A 21,520-nucleotide genomic window follows, 5' to 3' on the forward strand; every position below is an offset into this window, starting at 1 on the left:
CTCTCTCATGCGTTAGCCAGCCAGGGTCAGGTGGATCCCAACCCTGAGGTGAGGATCATGCGCGGGATGTGACCTGATCCACCACCACCTCCACCACACTGATCATGTGACCTGATCCACCACCACACTGATCATGTGAGCTGATCCACCACCACCCTGATCATGTGCCACACATCCACCACCTCGGCTGTATAACAACTCAAGCGTTTAACTATGGGTTTAACGAGGGATTTAACAATCCTCCTCGTTAATCCAGGTACCCGACCATATTGACCTCCTCCTACTGAAACACTTCAGAAACCCCCTCCCCTCCCCCTCCCCTCCCCCCCTCCACCGTAAGTGTAAGTGTGTAGTGGACTTAAGTGGCTGACCATGGCTGAGGTGGAGCTGGAGCCGGTGGAGACGGCAACCATCCAGGCCGAGGAGGAGATGGAGGAGGTAAGTGCTTACCAGCTGACCAGGTTACACCACCACCACCACAACAACAACAACAACAACAACAACAACAACAACAACAACCATCACCACTACCACAACTACACACAACCACAACAACCACAACCACAACCACCACCACCAGGTGTGTTACTGTGTGGGTTTCTCTATATTTAAAGTGGCCCTACAGATGTATTATATTGTCACATGTTCACCTACTATACATGTGTTATATAACTATGTGTTCACAGTGACTCAGCTGATGTTACACTCGTGTGTGTTGACAGTGACGTAACAGGTGTTTCATGGTTGCAATTTTACAAGGTTGTGTTTACATCTTGTCCACATCTATTGATGTATCGATGTTTACAGTGACGTAATGGTTGTTACACATGTCAGTAATCTGCTAGCATAATGAGGTGGTTCACGTTAGGTTAGGTTAGGTCAGGTTAGGTTAGGTTAGGTTAGGTCAGGTTAGGTTAGGTCAGGTTAGGTTAGGTCAGGTTAGGTTAGGTTAGTGTGTTGCATGTGTGAGTAATGCGGGTGTGTGTTGACCATGATACAGAACATGTGCTCAACACAAGCCATCTCTCTTCTTGCACTTGTAGATATTGGAAGGAAAGATAATGTTGTGTACAGTGTTTACCTCCGTCTACTGTTGTTTGCCAGGAAGTTGTTTGCCTCAATAAGTTTATCTTATTTCTATATTTTCTTCTTTTTCCCGTGTTGTTTATGTCAATATTTGGGCAGGTATTGTTCATACAGACCAGCTGCCCTCCTGGGTAATCATTAGGTATGATTGATCCGTGATGATCAGAATCTACTGCCTTATATCATGGAGTAATGTGTTACCCGTATCTTCATCACATGTATATCATGGAGTAATATGTTACCCGTATCTTCATCACATGTATATCATGGAGTAATGTGTTACCCGTATCTTCATCACATGTATATCATGGAGTAATATGTTACCCGTATCTTCATCACATGTATATCATGGAGTAATATGTTACCCGTATCTTCATCACATGTATATCATGGAGTAATATGTTACCCGTATCTTCATCACATGTATATCATGGAGTAATATGTTACCCGTATCTTCACGTGTATATTGTGGTAATTATTAGATTTTTTATTATATTGCGATCGTCGGATTTCTAAAAGGTTTGTTTTCATGAACGTTTTATACTTGTGTTTTGTTCACATAAACCTGGTCCATAAACCTGGTCCTTAAACCTGGTACATAAACCTGGTCCATAAACCTGGTACATAAACCTGGTACAGAAACTTGGTTGAGCCCTACAGCGGGTTATCAGCTGTGGTCTTCGCTGATGTAACACAAGGTGTGGGTCGTAAAGGTCTGCTGTGGTGTACACAAACTGACCTAAAGTCATTTTTCTGCATTTGAACTGATTATATTTTTCTGGTATTTACCATAAAAAAATATTTTCCTGGTATTGACGTGAAATGTTCATCTTGTATTGATGTAAAATATTTTGTGTTTGTTGATGAGAGGATGTGGCTGTGTGGTGCTTCCTCCATCATGTTAGCATGGTGCTGTGTGGTGCTGCCTCCATCATGTTAGGATGGTGCTGTGTGGTGCTGCCTCCATCATGTTAGCATGGCGCTGTGTGGTGCTGCCTCCCTCATGTTAGCATGGTGCTGTGTGGTGCTGCCTCCCTCATGTTAGGATGGTGCTGTGTGGTGCTGCCTCCATCATGTTAGGATGGTGCTGTTTGGTGCTGCCTCCCTCATGTTAGCATGGTGCTGTGTGGTGCTGCCTCCCTCATGTTAGGATGGCGCTGTGTGGTCCTGCCTCCATCACGTTAGCATGGTGCTGTGTGGTGCTGCCTCCATCATGTTAGCATGGCGCTGTGTGGTGCTGCCTCCATCATGTTAGGATGGTGCTGTGTGGTGCTGCCTCCATCATGTTAGGATAGTGCTGTGTGGTGCTGCCTCCATCATGTTAGGATGGTGCTGTGTGGTGCTGCCTCCATCATGTTAGGATGGTGCTGTGTGGTGCTGCCTCCATCATGTTAGGATGGTGCTGTGTGGTGCTGCCTCCATCATGTTAGGATGGTGCTGTGTGGTGCTGCCTCCATCATGTTAGGATGGTGCTGTGTGGTGCTGCCTCCATCATGTTAGGATGGCGCTGTGTGGTGCTGCCTCCATCATGTTAGCATGGCGCTGTGTGGTGCTGCCTCCATCATGTTAGGATGGTGCTGTGTGGTGCTGCCTCCATCATGTTAGGATGGTGCTGTGTGGTGCTGCCTCCATCATGTTAGGATGGTGTTGTGTGGTGCTGCCTCCATCATGTTAGGATGGTGCTGTGTGGTGCTGCCTCCATCATGTTAGCATGGTGCTGTGTGGTGCTGCCTCCATCATGTTAGCATGGTGCTGTGTGGTGCTGCCTCCATCATGTTAGGATGGTGCTGTGTGGTGCTGCCTCCATCATGTTAGGATGGCGCTGTGTGGTGCTGCCTCCATCATGTTAGGATGGCGCTGTGTGGTGCTGCCTCCATCATGTTAGGATGGCGCTGTGTGGTGCTGCCTCCATCATGTTAGGATGGTGCTGTGTGGTGCTGCCTCCATCATGTTAGCATGGCGCTGTGTGGTGCTGCCTCCATCATGTTAGGATGGCGCTGTGTGGTGCTGCCTCCATCATGTTAGGATGGTGCTGTGTGGTGCTGCCTCCATCATATTAGGATGGCGCTGTGTGGTGCTGCCTCCATCATGTTAGCATGGCGCTGTGTGGTGCTGCCTCCATCATGTTAGCATGGCGCTGTGTGGTGCTGCCTCCATCATGTTAGCATGGCGCTGTGTGGTGCTGCCTCCATCATGTTAGGATGGCGCTGTGTGGTGCTGCCTCCATCATGTTAGGATGGCGCTGTGTGGTGCTGCCTCCATCATGTTAGGATGGTGCTGTGTGGTGCTGCCTCCATCATGTTAGGATGGTGCTGTGTGGTGCTGCCTCCATCATGTTAGGATGGTGCTGTGTGGTGCTGCCTCCATCATGTTAGGATGGCGCTGTGTGGTGCTGCCTCCATCATGTTAGCATGGTGCTGCCTCCATCATGTTAGCATGGTGCTGTGTGGTGCTGCCTCCATCGCGTGGGTCAGGAACGTCTGCTGAATATTTAGTGAGACATCAAAATATTGTCGGAAAAAAGAAGAAAATTATTCACGATAATTGGAAGAGGTTTGTTACAACGAGTAGATTACTACGTCGAGTTGTACAGTAGGAGGAGGAGGACATGCTGCAGAACCGTGAAGATATCAAGTGATGTAGAAAATGATTTACGTAAAGTAATTAAGAATATTTGTGTCTCATTAATCTGGAGGTCATGACAGTGGTCCAGGGCATCATGACAGACCCTAGACAGTGGTGCTGACCAGACCATAGACGCTGGTCCAGATAAGACTATGGTCCAAGTCTATTTTGTGATCCCAGACACTTGGCGGTCCAGGAGTTGTATGGTTGTGTGTTGTAGTCTGTGGTCCAAGCCAGACTGAAGTCCGGTAACGAATGGTCCACTACTGGCGGTGGTCCAGACTAAACCGTTGTCCGTTAGTACGTGGTCCACTACTGGCGGTGGTCGAGACTAGACCGTGGTCCAGGATGAGACGGGTTCAGTGGGCCAGTGTCCAGGGATTGACCACCATGTGAGCTGTGGTCCAGCCATGGCCCGGGCCGTACCCTAGCGGTGTTGGAAGCCACAGTGAGGGCCGGGGCGGGCCGTGGTAGATGCGGTTGCCGCTCCACTTTCTAAAATAGAACCTTTTGGAGAAATAGAAGATCGGAAGGTTGGCTGGGATGGGACCAATGACCGCCTCTCCTGTAGATCCGCCTGGGCCAATCACAGGCCTGGGCCGTGCGGGGTTGCCAACTGAACATCTCTCCTGGAGAAAAAAAATGGAAGGCGGGCTCTTGGGGGTACTGGTCCATGTTGTGGCCGCCATGGATGGCCTGACCAGGAGGGAACCCAGAGGCCGACTTCACCTGGCCATGGATGACAGATGTGTTACAGGAGGGAATAGTGTGTGTGTGTGTGTGTGTGTGTGTGTGTGTGGCGGGGTATCTGGGTGGTTGGCAGGCGCTCCCAGTGGGCAAGGTCCCCCCTCCTGCCTCCCCCTGTACTTCCGCCACCCCACGCCCGCCACCCCACGCCCGCCACCCGCGCCCGCCCTCCCTCCCATACGAGAGGTGGCGCGCCGCTTAGTGGCTTTCCGAAGGCGGGTCACAGAGCGCCCACTGCCGCCGAGCCCTCCGCTGCCCGCAGTGCTACGGTAGCCATCAGTGCCTCTCCGACGCAGTGCCATCGCGTGCGTGCCTCGTGGTCTTCTCTTACTAGTGTCGTTCAGTTAGTGTGGCCAGAAACCCGACAAAATGGCTGAGGTGATCACAACTACCAAGGTGAAGAAGGGTGGCAAGAAGACCACGAAGAGGATCATCACTACGGAGACCGTAGAGACCTCGGACGGCATGGAGGGGCCCCTGGTCACCCACATGGTCGAGACCAACGAGAACAAGGAGAACCTCGGGTATGGCACGGACGGGAGGCAGGATACTGCACGTTCTCCACCAACACACTCTCCACCCAACCCAGCCCACCCCGGCTATCACCTCCCACCTCTTCCATCTAGCCAGTGCTCTAGGACCTTAGCTACTACCTCTAGGACGTTAGCTACTACCTCTAGGACAGGCTCTAGACCATAACATCCTTCATGATCCTTCGCAGCCGTGAAGATCATAGAGTACATTCCACTAAGATGACCCCCCCTCCCCCTCCCCTCCCCTTGTAGGCAGACTCTTAGATCTAGAACATCTAGGATCTAGGTAGGACCCCATCCTCTAGAATAGGGGAGTTCAGACGTGAGTGTGAGCCATGTCACCTCGCCTGCTGTATAACCTGTGGTGACCAGCAAGGATCTTGTTGTCGCTTGCCTCCAGACACAGTCCCACACCGTAGGACCTCCTCCAGCTGCTAGGATGGTGTAGGAGGTGGAGCCACGTAGGACCTCCTCCAGCTGCTAGGATGGTGTAGGAGATGGAGCCACGTAGGACCTCCTCCAGCTGCTAGGATGGTGTAGGAGATGGAGCCACGTAGGACCTCCTCCAGCTGCTAGGATGGTGTAGGAGGTGGAGCCACGTAGCACATCCTCCAGCTGCTGGGATGGTGTAGGAGGTGGAGTCACGTCGCTTGATGCTAGAGTTCCTCCATCGTTTGGTCAGGAAGCATCACTTTCTTGCCGCTCTGTGTGGGACATCAGACTGTACAGATCAGTCTGTGCTCCCAGGGGCAATAAAGTGGTACTTTCTTCTCAGTCTGTGTCCAGCTATGTCACACCTGAGTTTGCTCTCGATATGCTTTTCTGGTTCACATCATGTAGCATTGACACGACCCAGGCAGGAGTCACAGGTTAAGCTGTGTGACGGGTTGTTGATGTGAAGCCTCCTTCCCTTCCCTGACCGTGGGTGCAGGAGAGCTACTCTCGTCCTCCACGTGTGGGTCATGATGATCATGAGAGCCACATGTGTTGATCTTATCTCCTGACCTTCCTAGTGGCTAGCTAGAGTCTAGAGTTCTAGGACCGTCTGAGGTTCTAGGACATCATTTCCATTCTAGACATTAATCTATGGCGCGCGTTATCACTGTGACGATATGTATGTTATATTTGGCTCTAAATGTATTCTAGATCGTAGGACGGTCTACATGAGGTTGCTCTAGGCTACAGGTTTACCTAGGGTAGACCACCCTATACGGGACTGGCCCTATCTAGGGCTATGTGTATCCCGTCGGCCACCTGGGATTGCCTCTCTGACATGCGCCATCATCATCGTACCAGGCTGGACCCGCTTCGTTCACACGTCATTATATTAATCTACAAAGGCGGAATCGGTTCAGATGGCTCCTAGTGTTTCCTCTAGATCCTAGTAACTGATCTAGAAGTTTGATTGATCTCGGCCGCAGCTTGTGGGCCGCAGGTTTCTAGATCACCTGATCAGCAGGGTCCTCAGCCCGTCTCCTAGGCTCATCTAGAGGCTTACTAGTTGACTCATGGCTCTCAAGGTTGTTCTAGGTGTCTCTCTAGTGACTTGGTCATTCTCCAGACCCTAGGTTGGCTCTAGAGTCTAGACGACATTTTCGCTTACATCATATATTGTAGTTGACGTTTGATAACATTTGTAGAATCTTTCACTAAAGCAGAAAGTTAGCTACACAACACTGAGCCTCACTTACCCTCTAAATGTGGCCAGTGACTCCAAGAAAACCTGAGGGCGGCTCCGCTGGCAGGAGTACTGTAGGGCTGGGCAGGACTCGCCTCACATGTTAGGATGTAGGATCTCATCTAGGATGTCACGACCTGGTGGCGCATCTAGAAATGGTGTGATTCTAAGACTTACACCAGGATTTGAGTGGCTAGAGTTTCCTCCCACCTGATGTTGGTTCTAGATGATCTAGATACAAGACAGTGCTGACCCGTACACTAGATGATCTAGATACAAGACGCTGCTGACCCGTACACTAGATACCTGCATCCTGCAGATGTTATTATCCCAAGATTCAACATCTGTTGGACCCTCCCTCCTCCCAGGTTTGCATGGCGTCCCATTCTACAACACGGTCTGTTACTGTAGTCATGATGGTGTGGCATGTGTTCGTGTGGTACCCGGTCTGCTGGAGCGCTGCTGCCTCATCCTACCTCGTCCTGTGTGGCTGGTGTCAGCCTCCACGATCGTACACCCTCACCTTAGCCAGGGGAGTCGAAGGGTTTAGTTGTTCTTGTAGGTGTCAGGGCTTCACCTGGGTGTTGTAGGTGTCAGGGCTTGACCTGGGTGTTGTAGGTGTCAGGGCTTGACCTGGGTGTCAGATGTGGGTCACCTTCTACCTCTCCCGTCCTCTCCTAGGTTGTACACTGTCATCATCATCATCATCATCATCATCATCATCATGTCTGTACACTGTACTCATACACCAGTTCTCCACACAGTATTACACTAGTTCTCCACACGGTATCTCGTAGGCCTGAGGGAGCACTCCTCCCCTTCCCCATGTTCTAGTTTCTAGCCAGGGTTACTGTACTAGTTACCTCCCCAAGTCTCTCTAGCTCCCCCACAGTAGATCTAGTAGTTAGTGTAGCTCCTCAGCATATCGAGACGATAGAGATATTCTCGTGTTTTGTATTGATGAAGAATCATTGTTGGGTTTGTCTTGAGTGAATACGTTCGTCCTGCAGGAAGATGGTGGCTCGTGCCATCATTGTAACTTCTCAAGTGTTTGAGGTCGAACCTTCTGGTAGATACGTCACTTCTAGAGTCATGTCTAGGTGCAGTAGTGCCTCATGAATATAGGTCTTCTGTATCGGTTCTCTAGAAACATTAGTCGAGTACTGGTTGATACTTTCATTATTATACGACTTGGTCTAGACTGTGGCGGGATGATATCTAGATATTCAGGGAACTAGAGATTTTGCTCTAGACTGTAGCATATAATCATATGCAGTTTCCCAAAGTCTTATTTCTAGATTCTTAAAGAGTTACTCCGAGATATAAACTTTTGTTCAAGTTTCTAGGAGGATCTAGCTGTTAGTTTCCACATGATGGAGTCTGATGCTATAATGTTTGTCTGCTCATGGTGTGTGTGTGTGTGTGTGTTGGTGTTCAGTTATGTGAGCAGCGAGAGTAACGTGATGTTGACACGTGAACACACCACACTGATGTAGACTTGTGTGTGTGGATCAGAACTCTAGCTTGACCATACAGTCAGTACCCCCAAGATGTTCTATATCATTCTAGTTCTTCAAGATCTTCGCATTACTCACTCCACATACTAGACTTGGATCAAATACTATAAACACTCTGATCTATACATATTTTCTAGGCACGTATCTCTCTAGATTACTATTCTAGATGTACTGTCGTCTGATAAGTTATGCTAGACTGATCATAACTAAGTCAGGCCATCACCAGGCCCAGTAAAGTAACTACTAAGTTGTGAATGGTTTAAGTTCTACTACAAGTCACTTTTTCATATACTACAAACATCAGATTACTTTACAGTCACTCGACTACTTCAGTTACTTTTGACAAAGTTCTTCTTTATATGTTATATTCCATCATCCTAGATGCACCACACTACACTCCAGTACTTGCTCTACACCTGTCGCTGTGCCTTAGAAAAACCATAGTATCTACTATAGTAATTACCATAGTATCTACCATAGTATCTACCATAGTATCTACCGTAGTATCTCCCATAGTATCTACCATAGTGTCTACCATAGTGTCTACCATAGTATCTACCATAGTATCTACCGTAGTATCTCCCGTAGTATCTACCGTAGTATCTACCATAGTATCTACCGTAGTATCTACCGTAGTATCTACCGTAGTATCTACCGTAGTATCTACCGTAGTATCTACCGTAGTATCTCCCATAGTATCTACCGTAGTATCTCCCGTAGTATCTACCGTAGTATCTACCGTAGTATCTACCGTAGTATCTCCCATAGTATCTACCGTAGTATCTCCCGTAGTATCTACCGTAGTATCTCCCGTAGTATCTCCCATAGTATCTCCCATAGTATCTACCGTAGTATCTACCATAGTACCTAGTATAGAGGCTGAACAATATACAGACATGGTACATACAGGAGGCACTTGGTTACAGTTTGTCCCAGTAAGTTCCTGGACTTCCTTCCCTCCACTTATTTAAGACAAATATTAACTTGATCCAAGCATTATCTTGTGATGTAGATCCATTAACATTCTTCCAATCCTTAAAGTTTATTTATTTCTAAATTTATTGGATAAAATTTTTTTTGTTAGATTTTTATTTGAATAATTTGAAAGATTTTTCCTTTTATGATATTTTATGTTTGAATTGTTTTTATTCTAACATTCTCACATGAATATGAGCCTCCTCGGAGTTTGTTTTATGTTTTTATGTCAGATAATTCAATGTACAGATTCTTTACGGTAAATTGGCGTTCTTTAAGTGCATTTTTAGTTTTCAGTATTTACCATTTCCATTTTTTTTTTTGTACTTTTTAATCTAAAGATATATTAAAATGTAGGGATTTTAGATGAACATTACTCTTATTTTGTAACAATAATAATTTTCCTTTTTGATTTTTATTTGCTTTTGTATTTCATGTCAGGTTTTTACGTTTCTGTTTCTGAATCATTTGAAACAAAATATCTTTGTTTCTTGTTTTTTCCGAGAAGAGATGATGGTGACTCAATTGGTCGTTAGGATGTAGTTGTTAGCACAGTCTTGCAGTATGTTTAGCACACATAGCCAACCTCTCCATCCATCCATACACACACACACGCACACATGTATATATTGACAATATGTAGTTTGACAGAGGTGAGAACATATAATATCCTCCCCCTGAAGTGCCTATCTCGAGGTGTTGACAATAAGGTAAATACTTCAGATGTTGTACAGATGCAGTTGTCATGTGTATATATATACAAGGGTCATGAACCAGATGGGCCTACACATAGGGTCATGCAGTAGGTGCATGTTATATACAAGGGGTCATGTACATTTCTTCATGCACTTAATACCTTTCTTATGCATTTGTCACACACAGGTGGCAGCGATGGCCTCTGTATACCCCTGTACTTGTAACATACGCCTGGTACAGCTGATCCACTGTAGTTACAATGTTCAGTGGGTTTTACTTTCATTTTCTGCATGTCTTGAAATGTTCACATGGTACAACTCAGAAAGCAGATGTTCACCTTTTTTTTTTATAGATACAGTTAACATATGTTGTCTCCCTCATTAGGTACAGAAAACCTGTTGTTTATATATGACCATCTGAACACATGTTGTGAGGTACAAGTACACACAACATGTGGCTATAGCACACAAGAGGACATGGGTTCATTACAGCAACAAACAACATTTGTTCTCCTCAATACAGAATGGAAATATGTGCCAGGTGACCAACATGGTGTACAATTATATATGAATGATCGAGGTATAACTTGTCACATGTTACTACATTATGATGAAGACATACATGTTTCTCCCAGTCAGTAGCTTCAAGCATGACAGACTCTTAATCATGTACTACTGTATTATGACCCAGTTGCCACACGCCACAGAAACATTTGTCTGGGACATCCGGCCTCAAACAGGTAACAGACATGTATGAGACAGGTAGCAACATGTATGAGACATGTAGTAACATGTATGAGACAGGCGGTAATATGTTTGATACATGTACTTTTACAGAGGTATGACTTACACGGTTTCTGTGCAGGTCCAGCTTTTACATGTACACAGGTGCAACTTTGAACATGGTATATACAGGTCCAGCGTACACGTGATCGTGGTAGCCATAGACAGACAGACAGACAGACAGGACACCTGCCACACCGACAACTACAAGTTACCTCAGTTCTGTTGTAGGTGTTCAGGTGTCACGTGTTGCCATTATGGAATTAACAAGTCTCGTACAGGTTCTTGGCTCCGGATGGTTGAGGGTCACACACAGGTCGAGTGGAGAATGTGTGGAGGTGGAGGAGGAGGTGGAGGGAGAGGAGCTATATGTTGTCAGTAAGGTGAACACAGAGGTGTTCGTCTCTGTGATGGGTAATACAGTGTCGAGTGTCACCGTGTGTAGGAAATGTTACAGTGTGGACGACATGACGCTGGCAGTCACTGTGGTTGTGTACGTGGCTTGTGTTGTAGGTTTGGTTATAAAGTTATGGGAAAGGAAGGGAAGTTGTGGCTGTAACCACAACGGGCCCTCACATGACACACCTGACGGTGGACCAGTCTTCAGTATCTGGCGTCACTCCGCTGTATTAACACCATCTGTCTGGTCCCTCTCCTGTATTACCATCATCTGTCTGGTCCCTCTCCTGTATTAACACCATCTGTCTGGTTCCTCTCCTGTATTAACACCATCTGTCTGGTCCCTCTCCTGTATTAACACCATCTGTCTGGTTCCTCTCCTGTATTAACACCATCTGTCTGGTCCCTCTCCTGTATTAACACCATCTGTCTGGTCCCTCTCCTGTATTAACACCATCTGTCTGGTCCCTCTCCTGTATTAACACCATCTGTCTGGTCCCTCTCCTGTATTACCACCATCTGTCTGGTCCCTCTCCTCCTGTATTACCACCATCTGTCTAGTCCCTCTCCTCCTGTATTAGCACCATCTGTCTGGTCCCTCTCCTCCTGTATTAACACCATCTGTCTGGTCCCTCTCCTGATGGCAGCACCATCTTGTGTGTTGCACGTCACCTGCACCTCAGGTTCCCATCTTGGACGTCATCATTAGGTGATGGAGGGCGAGGACCTGGGTATCATTGTACCTCCTCCTCATCATCATAATAATAATAATAATAATAATAATGATAATAATAATAATAATAATAATAATAATAATTATAATAATAAAGACTATTTTATATCTGTTTTCTTTCTCCAATTCCGTTTCCTACTTCCCAGTATTCCTTCACCTCCCAGTTTGCCTCAGACTCGCCCAAGAACCGCTCCTCCCACTGGAGACGGGGAGGGCGCTGGGGACGTCCCCACCTCCTGAGGGAGGGCGCTGGGGACGTCCCCGCCTCCTGAGGGAGGGCGCTGGGGACGTCCCCACCTCCTGAGGGAGGGCGCTGGGGACGTCCCCGCCTCCTGAGGGAGGGCGTCATTGTTTGCGCCGGTGCTGGCAACTGTGGTACCTTCACCTGAACACTGGTGCCACCCGTCACGCACGAGGCCGACCCTTCCAGGCTCTCCCAGTCTTGTATTTCTCTCATCTGTTCCTCCACACTCTGACCTCGTCCTCAACAGCTGTCTGTCATTCTGACCTCGTCCTCAACAGCCGTCTCTCTGGTCACTCTGACCTCGTCCTCAACAGCCGTCTCTCTGGTCAGTTCGTCTCTACAACCGTTGATGGAGTAGCTTCTCCTGTGGTTGTCAGTGGTGGTGTTCGCCAGGGTCCTGCGCTGCCTCCTTCTTTCTTCCGCCAGTTTTGTTGGAGGATCAGTCGTGGTGCAGTGAGGCAGTTGACAACTTGTGTCGTGACGACGGAGCTGTACAGGACTCCACGCCTCTCACGTCAACACCATTTTGTCTGTGTTGGGAACATAATACCTAACAAAGATGAATGATTCTGAAACTCAGTTTCGTCCCACTTTGTTTCTGATTCCCCCCCCCCCCCCCCCCCCCCCCCAGCTTAACCATTCCCCGTAATGGTTCGATGATTCCAGAGCACAATGAACATATTTGGAATGATCGGAACGCCTGATTTCTCGTGGGAACCACACGAGACACCAGTAGTTAAGTCTGTCCCTCAGAGAGTGTGACTCATAATCAGACGTGCAAGGGTCATAAATTATAAGTTGGTACCCCAGTTGTCGAGGGGAGTGGTCCAGCCTTGGGTGGGGCGCTGCTCTCGTACACTGCTGACCTGAGTGGCCTGTAGCTCCACCTAACTACCCGACACACTACTACACACCACTCCACCTCGTTATTGATAACTGCTCAGTCAGAGTTTACACTAACGTTACTTCATGTGCCAGGATGTGGTTCTCTCTCTCTCTCTTATACAGTTATTACCTGGGTCTCTGCTTCCTAGACCAGGCAGTACTCGGTAATAACTTATCATATAGCCTGTTCTCATTGTCAGAAATCATGGTGGTGTTACAGTAAGTGTTATAGTGTGTTACAGTGTGTGTGGTGTATGGTGGTGTTACAGTGAGTGTTATAGTGTGTTACAGTGTGTGTGTTGTATGGTGGTGTTACAGTAAGTGTTGTAGTGTGTTACAGTGTGTGTGTGGTGTATGGTGGTGTTACAGTAAGTGTTGTAGTGTGTTACAGTGTGTTTGTGTTGTATGGTGGTGTTACAGTAAGTGTTGCAGTGTGTTACAGTGTGTTTGTGTTGTATGGTGGTGTTACAGTGAGTGTTGTGGAGTCAGGAACACGAGTACACCGTCAAATGAGACGACGTAATCCATGATTACTGATGACTGAGGGTAATTATGATTACCGAACAGTAATTACTGAATAAATGAAAGAAATAATGTAATATAATTGACCGTAGTTCACAAGAGTTACATACAGTTGGAAGGTAGGACCGTTACAGTGAATCATACTGTAACGTGATCTGTGGGTACAAGGTGCACTAGGTGCCTCTTCCTTCCATGTAAGACCTGGCAAGTCCGAGTTTGTTTGCTGTGAGATAATCTGTAATGAGGACGGAAACGCAAACAACCAGTCATCGCCAAGAATGGTTGTGCCAACAGCCACTTAGCGCCAAGAACTTGTATGTCAGTAGCCACTTAGCTGCGCCAAGTAAGAATATGCCAAACCGGTGACTAACGCCCAAAGCTATATCGCTGTCAACAAATCAACGTCGAGAGCGTTTATGCCAACAGCCAATCAACGCCCAGAGTGATCGTACCAGGAACCAGTCAGCGCCGCTCTTACATAAAATCAAATGAGGTCCTTTAATTCTGTCACTGTAAATATTGATTCAATTAGATGTCATTTATTTTATTGATTCAATTAGATGTCATTTATTTTCCGTCAGAGTAAAGGATGTTTATACGAAATCTGAATCATTATGAAAATCTTCCCGCCGACGTAAGATCTTAAGATGGTTTGGTGTAATGGATCAAATGTGATGTTTTGTTCTGTCCAGCTTAACATTTTCTTTGAGTCGGTCATTATAGATGTGCGGGCGTCATGATGATGCAATACCAGTCATGTATGTCTGGAGGAACCGTATACTTACTTACGTGTCATGACTTACTTGTACAAATGTTTAGATTCTTGTATGATGTCCACATGCGTCAGTTGTTGACTCCCTCCATCACCAGTACTGGCAGAATACATTATGTTGACCACATTATGTTGACCACATTATGATGACCACATACACAGTCTCATGTGAGGGCCTCTCGTGGCTCTGTGCTTCCTACTTTCGAAGAAGAACTCACTATTGACATCACACTGACTTAAAAAAGCCATTACTCTTTTCTCTTCCGGTGGACGAACCTGTGGTCTTTGACTCCGACCAGAACTCAGATATCTTCATCCATCTACCGCCAATGTTCCACCTCCTTCGTTAGCCCAGGTTCTCTGTGAACTTTGCTCTGGTCTGTGAAGGAAAGAGTCTCTGTTGTACGGTGTTTGAGGTTTGAGCGACCGCAGTCTCCTGTATACAGTGTTTAGGTGATCATTCGTGTTTGTAGGGCTTGGGAATATATCATGAGCATACGTTGTGTTGGTTTTGAAGACGTTCATAGAACGCGGGAGATTGAGCTGCAATATGGTAAGCTCTGATTGTGGGCACGTAACGCTGAGGCAGAGGCTGGTGGGGTGTGTGGTTGAGAGGGAAGGGAAACCGTAAGGAGACGCTGATGGTGAGTCTGGTCTGTGTCAACGTGACATACACAAGATGTCTGCTGTTGTTGTGATGCCAACATGGAGGGACGCTCTGTGATGTCCTCACCTCACGACACAAGGAGTGCAGGATAATCGGTCTGGACGACCTTCATTCGGAGTGTGGGAGGAGACCTTTCCCAGGAAGGTCCACCGCTCACGTGGTGGCACACTTTCATCACGGGAAGTTACTCCATGGTAAGGTGTGGGTCCAGGTCATACGAGCACAAACGTATAGTGGACGAGGGTCTGGTGTCTTCCACTGCGTAGTGGTATGAGAGGACCTTGTGCAGGGGAGGGAGGGTTGGGGAAGGACCTGAGACACAGACAGGCGATGGATTCGAGGAGAAACAGACCAATCGTCCGGCAGCTGCGACAGACGGACGACGGATGTGTTGTAGGGAGGCCGTGCATCAGGGGAGTCGGGCAGGTGTGGGTCATCATATATAAGGAAAGTTGTGCAACATATTAAGGGTTGTATAGCGGAGCTGTGCAAGAAGGGGCCATGCAACAGGGGGTCGTGCAAGAAGGGGCCATGCAACAGGGGGTCGTGTTAAGAGGGAAGTGGTGTAGCAGAAGCGTCCGTGAACAAGGTCGGCAGCGAGGCGGGAACCAGAAAACTTGGCCACCTGGCCCGCCATAAAGCCAACATTAATTTATTTGTGGCTTGTCCTCGTGCTTGGGTTGTGTGGGTGGGGGGGGGGGGGTTCCTGGTTAGGGGGCTGCTGGGAAACAGTGTCAGAGGTGCCACGTACACATGGCCATATACCATCCTGTCTTCTCTCCGGCAGAAAGAACCTAGAATCCTACATTATGATCTGTAGCCTTACTGTGTAGGGCTACAGAGGTTCTCTATGATGTTAAGTGAGGCTACAGAGGTTCTGTATGATGTTAAGTGAGGCTACAAAGGTTCTGTATGATGATGAGGACAGGTACATGACGTCTGTCTCCTGTATGATGATGAGAGAGAGGCAGTTCTTGGCCGGACACACTCCTCCAGGGGTGGAGTCTCGTACACACTTGCACATGTGTGTTCAAAAGCCTGACCCAGAAGCTTGTTGATGAGAGAGAGAAAAAGAAACTCATTAACAAATGTATATAATGGCTGAACTGATTACGAGTTGTAGATATGGTTCTTGTGTATCCTGTCAGTTTCGTGTTGCTGGCCATTCCTTGTCTTGGTGAGGTCACTAGTGAGGGGGTCAAGCCATTGCCTTGTGCAGAGAGAGGATCTTGGCTGCATTTTTTTTTTTTTTTTGTTTTAATTTAAGAATAAAGATGACGTTGGAAAGGTGGAATATGTATGTAATGATTTAGAGGATAAGATACTACGCTACGGGCATATCAGAAAGTTTCCATATTTGAAGGGGAAAAAATGCAGAAAAAAAGTCTCCTACTTAAAGGTCAATCTTAAAAAACGACCTTGAATAATAACGCCTTACACAACTTGGCCTGTACGAAGAGAGAGAGAGAGAGAGAGAGAGAGAGAGAGAGAGAGACAGACAGACAGACAGACAGACAGACAGACAGACAGAGAGAGAGAGAGAGAGAGAGAGAGAGAGAGAGAGAGAGGGAGAGAGAGAGAGAGAGAGAGACTGGAGAAAATGTTTACCACTGTGAAGGGACTGTGAGAAAAGGAACCTTTGAGAACCTGACGGTATGATAGTGAACAGGAGTGTTGCGCCAGTGTTGCTTGGCCGAGTGTGGTTGTGTGGGGCAACACTTGGTTTGCATGAGGGTCGGTCTTCAGTCTGTCTGACACGGTACTACAGCGATTTTCCTGGGTCCAAGAAAATGCCATACAGTGTGTACTTGCTGAAGTTATCTCACGTTCTGTAAAGTTAGAGAGCAAGTGTTGATGGTGCCTTGTTGTTGTGTAGTCACCAACACCACCATCCATCCCCACCATCACCAACACCACCACCATCCCCACCATCACCAACACCACCATCCATCCCCACCATCACCAACACCTTTCATTCGTGGTGAGTCACCACCACACATTGCCTTCCCCAACACAGACCATACTCATGACCCTCCCTCCCTCCCTCACCCGGATGAGGCATCAAGGACGAGGTTGTCTCTCAGTAGACAGTTGGTGTCTCCTGCAGTTGTCAAGGTCATCTTCACACTGACCACTGCTGATGCCTTAGATAGGCCGCAGCTGTTATGGTATGGTTGTACACCGGGGAGAAGCCTTATGGTATGGTTGTACACTGGGGAGAAGCCTTATGGTATGGCTGTACACCGGGGAGAAGCCTTATGGTATGGCTGTACACCGGGGAGAAGCCTTATAGCTGGAAAACCACAAGGTGTGGCAGACTAGGCCATATATATATGGTGTGGCTGTATATTGGTGAGAAGGCTTACAGCTAGAAAACCACATGATGTAACTTTATACTGGGCAGAAGCCCTGCAACTTGAATGCGTTGTGGGTTGTGAGTGTACTAGCGAGAAGCCTTGTGATTCCAAGAATCATGGACAAGAAACCTTTGAATTGACGTTTATTTCTAGATAGACGATGCTTGGTAGGTTTGGCCTGGGAGAGGCACCCAAAGATGAAGGCTTCATCCAAAAGTGGCATCCAGGGATAACAGCTTCCCAGAAATGAAGGGTTCACACTGGAGAAAAACCCAGAGATGAAGCCTTCACCTGAGAGAGTCACCCATGGATGAAGGCTCCATACAGGTGAGAAACATCGGGATGAAGGCTTCACATTGTAGAGAAGCCTAGGAAAGAAGACTTCACATAGGAGAGAATCCTATTGATGGCTTCACACAGGAGAGAAGCTTAGTGATGAAGGCTTCACACGGGAGAGAAGCCTAGTGATGAAGACATCACACAGGAGAGAAACCTCGTGATGAAGACATCACACAGGAGAGAAGCCTAGTGATGAAGACATCACACAGGAGAGAAACCTCGTGATGAAGACATCACACAGGAGAGAAGCCTAGTGATGAAGACATCACACAGGAGAGAAGCCTAGTGATGAAGACATCACACAGGAGAGAAGCCTAGTGATGAAGACATCACACAGGAGAGAAGCCTCGTGATGAAGACATCACACAGGAGAGAAACCTCGTGATGAAGACATCACACAGGAGAGAAGCCTAGTGATGAAGACATCACACAGGAGAGAAACCTCGTGATGAAGACATCACACAGGAGAGAAGCCTAGTGATGAAGACATCACACAGGAGAGAAGCCTAGTGATGAAGACATCACACAGGAGAGAAGCCTAGTGATGAAGACATCACACAGGAGAGAAGCCTAGTGATGAAGACATCACACAGGAGAGAAGCCTCGTGATGAAGACATCACACAGGAGAGAAGCCTCGTGATGAAGACATCACACAGGAGAGAAGCTTAGTGATGAAGGCTTCACACAGGAGAGAAATATTGGATCAGAATGAATCATACAATGTTCGGCTTTACACTGGTGTAGGGAGAGGCCAGAAGTTTACCTCGTCACATTAGAGAGAAGGTGAACAGTGTGTGTTGTATGGTACCAAGAATGTTACTGTGGGTGATCCACCCGTGTCCATACGAGACCATTTTTGTGCTTTGGCTACGTAATGGAGAGAAACCATGCCATGTTCTGGCTACCTACTGGAGAGAAACCATACCATGTTCTGGGTATGTGCTAGAAAGTAAATATCACCATGTTGTAACCATACTAAGTAGAAACCATCTTGGCTTCACACTGGGGGGAGAAAATCATGTCAGGTTTCGAATATATGAAACGTTATGAACAACCTCGTCTGTGTGTAGTATGTGAACAGTTAAAACATCAAAAGATCTTAAGTTCTGTGATGTCATAAGTCTATCATTGTATGCTGATGTATCTGAAGGGTCCGGTATGGAAGCTTAATGTGGTGGAACCCGACAACGTTTAAGCTGATAATGTTTGACACAGTAGAACTCTGAAGTGTTTTTGTGTGGGAACTATCCGGTGTTTAAGCTTAATACAGCAGAACCAGTCGGTGTTTCAGCTTGTGGTTCACACTTCTAGTGTTTAAGTTTGTCGTTGTAGAACCCTCCAGACTTTAAGCTTTTTACAGGGGGTATCCTCTCGTATTTAAGCTTAATGTACAAATAGCTCTCGGCGCTTAAGCTTTGTGTTGTAGAACCCGCTCATATTTAAGCTTAATATGAAGCGTCTCGAGTGTGCTTAAATTGTATTAACGTATGGAAGGAGACTGTGCGGTACAGCTTTCATGTCTTACTGAATGATGATGTGTAGAGTCAGTATAGGTGTAGTGTGGGTGTAGGGTAGAGTATAGGTGTAGTGTGGGTGTAGGGTAGAGTATAGGTGTAGTGTGGGTGTAGAGCAGGGTGTAGGTGTAGTGTGGGTCTAGGGTAGGGTATAGGTGTAGTGTGGGTGCAGGGTAGGGTATAGGTGTAGTGTGGGTGTAGGGTAGGGTGTAGGTGTAGTGTGGGTGTAGGGTAGGGTATAGGTGTAGGGTAGGGTAGGGTATGGTTGTAGTGAGGGTGTGGAGCTGGGCCAGACGGCCTCGGGGGGGAGGGGAGTGGGGGTGTATTTTAGCATGATAATGTGGGTGTGCTGAGCAGGGAGACGAGCCGGGGGCCGGAAATAGTGACACAGCTCTTACGTCCACGGCTCCTCCTCCACCTCTCTCTCTCTCTCTCTCTCTCTCTCTCTCTCTCTCTCTCTCTCTCTCTCTCTCTCTCTCTCAGGTGGTACAGAAGCATGAGGTCATGGTCGTCTGGTCATATGAGAGCTGAAGATGAGGTTAAGCTGGACATGTCTACATTTTGGGTCATGGTATGGCCAGGGTGGCAGATGTACCGGGATGTTTGTATGGCCAGGGTGGCAGATGTACCGGGATGTTTGTATGGCCAGGGTGGCAGATGTACCGGGATGTTTGTATGGCCAGGGTGGCAGATGTACCGGGATGTTTGTATGGCCAGGGTGGCAGATGTACCGGGATGTTTGTATGGCCAGGGTGGCAGATGTACCGGGATGTTTGTATGGCCAGGGTGGCAGATGTACCGGGATGTTTGCTGTGTCAGTATGATGTTAGATGATGCATTAGGAACCTGAGTGAACGTTAGGTGGTGAGGCGTTGCATTGATACAGACCACATAGCCGGCCCACCAGGAGACTCACCTGTTCACATGATCATGAAGTTCACAATGGTAGGTGCACGTGGGATGCTCTTATACCTGTCCATACGAAGCTATGATTGCAGCGAGTCGAATGCAGTGACGACCGGTGGTCCGTGGTGACGACCTGTGGTCCGTGGTGACGACCTGTGGTCCGTGGTGACGACCTGTGGTCCGTAGTGACGACCTGTGGTCCGTAGTGACGACCTGTGGTCCGTGGTGACGACCTGTGGTCCGTAGTGACGACCTGTGGTCCGTAGTGACGACCGGTGGTCTGTGGTGGAGGGGCGTCTCGGGGGAAAGGGAGAGGTGGTTGCTGTAGTGTATTGCCAGACAGTCGTAGTATGAGGCGCCTGTGTTGGTCACATGTTGTATGAGGTGCCTGTGTTGGTCACATGTTGTGGACACCGTCAGCGAGATGATGGTACCTGCTGTGAGGTGTGTGTGTGTGTGTGTGTGTGTGCGCGGCTGTATGATTGTATGCATGTGTGGTGATCATGTATGGACGGGGACACACGGGGTGTCGGTCAGGGACGGGGACACACGGGGTGTCGGTCAGGGACGGGGACACACGGGGTGTCGGTCAGGGACGGGGACACACGGGGTGTCGACTCTGGGGTTGGTGTGTGTGTGTGTGTGTGTGGTGCCCCACCTCAGCTACAGCATTATAGTGGTTTATGTTCACCAGTTGGCAGGCCGGGTGTCTCCACCTGCTGACACATGGTATGTATACACACACACACACACACACACACACACACACACACACACACACACACACACACACACACACCAGCTGTAAACCTACGAGTTACATCCTCCTCCATCCCTGCCTCCCTCAGTATACTCTCTCCATCACTACCACCATCTCTCCCTCCCTCACTATACTCTCTCCATCACTACCACCATCTCTCCCTCACTCACTATACTCTCTCCATCACCTCCCTCCATCACCAGCACCCACCATCACCACCATCCCTGCCTCCCTCACTATACTCTCTCCATCACCTCCCTCCATCATCTCCATCACTAGCAGAATGTGGTCACTGTGCCACCACCACCACAACCATCATCACTATTCCACCAGCCTTACAGTTACCAACACCAGGAAATATAACCATTCCTACCACCACCATTCCTACCACCACCATCCTACCACCACCACACTACCACCACCATCCTACCACCTCCACACTACCACCACCATCCTACCACCACCACACTACCACCACCATCCTACCACCTCCACACTACCACCACCACACTACCACCACCACACTACCACCACCATCCTACCACCACCACTACCACCACCATCCTACCACCACCATCCTACCACCACCATCCTACCACCACCATCCTACCACCACCATCCTACCACCACCACACTATACCACCACACTACCACCACCATCCTACCACCTCCACACTACCACCACCATCCTACCACCACCATCCTACCACCACCACACTACCACCACCATCCTACCACCACCATCCTACCACCACCATCCTACCACCACCACACTACCACCA

At 47.9% G+C, this 21,520-nt stretch overlaps 1 protein-coding gene and 1 long non-coding RNA gene across 7 annotated transcripts in view; one reads left to right on the top strand and one right to left on the bottom strand.

Annotated features, from left to right (window-relative positions):
• Positions 1-21,520, top strand: part of Lmpt (four and a half LIM domains protein limpet) — a 316,740-nt gene that overhangs the window by 179,557 nt on the left and 115,663 nt on the right. The gene's annotated exons all lie outside the window — the stretch shown is intronic.
• LOC139765598 (uncharacterized) lies at positions 9,880-21,182 on the bottom strand. Its single transcript, XR_011716703.1, has 2 exons — positions 19,989-21,182; positions 9,880-12,545 (listed from the first exon to the last, which is right to left on the bottom strand). It is a non-coding gene; the product is annotated as an uncharacterized lncRNA (long non-coding RNA).

This window comes from Panulirus ornatus, chromosome 55 (assembly GCF_036320965.1).
Source record: "Panulirus ornatus isolate Po-2019 chromosome 55, ASM3632096v1, whole genome shotgun sequence".
NCBI classification, from domain to species: Eukaryota; Metazoa; Arthropoda; class Malacostraca; order Decapoda; family Palinuridae; genus Panulirus; species Panulirus ornatus.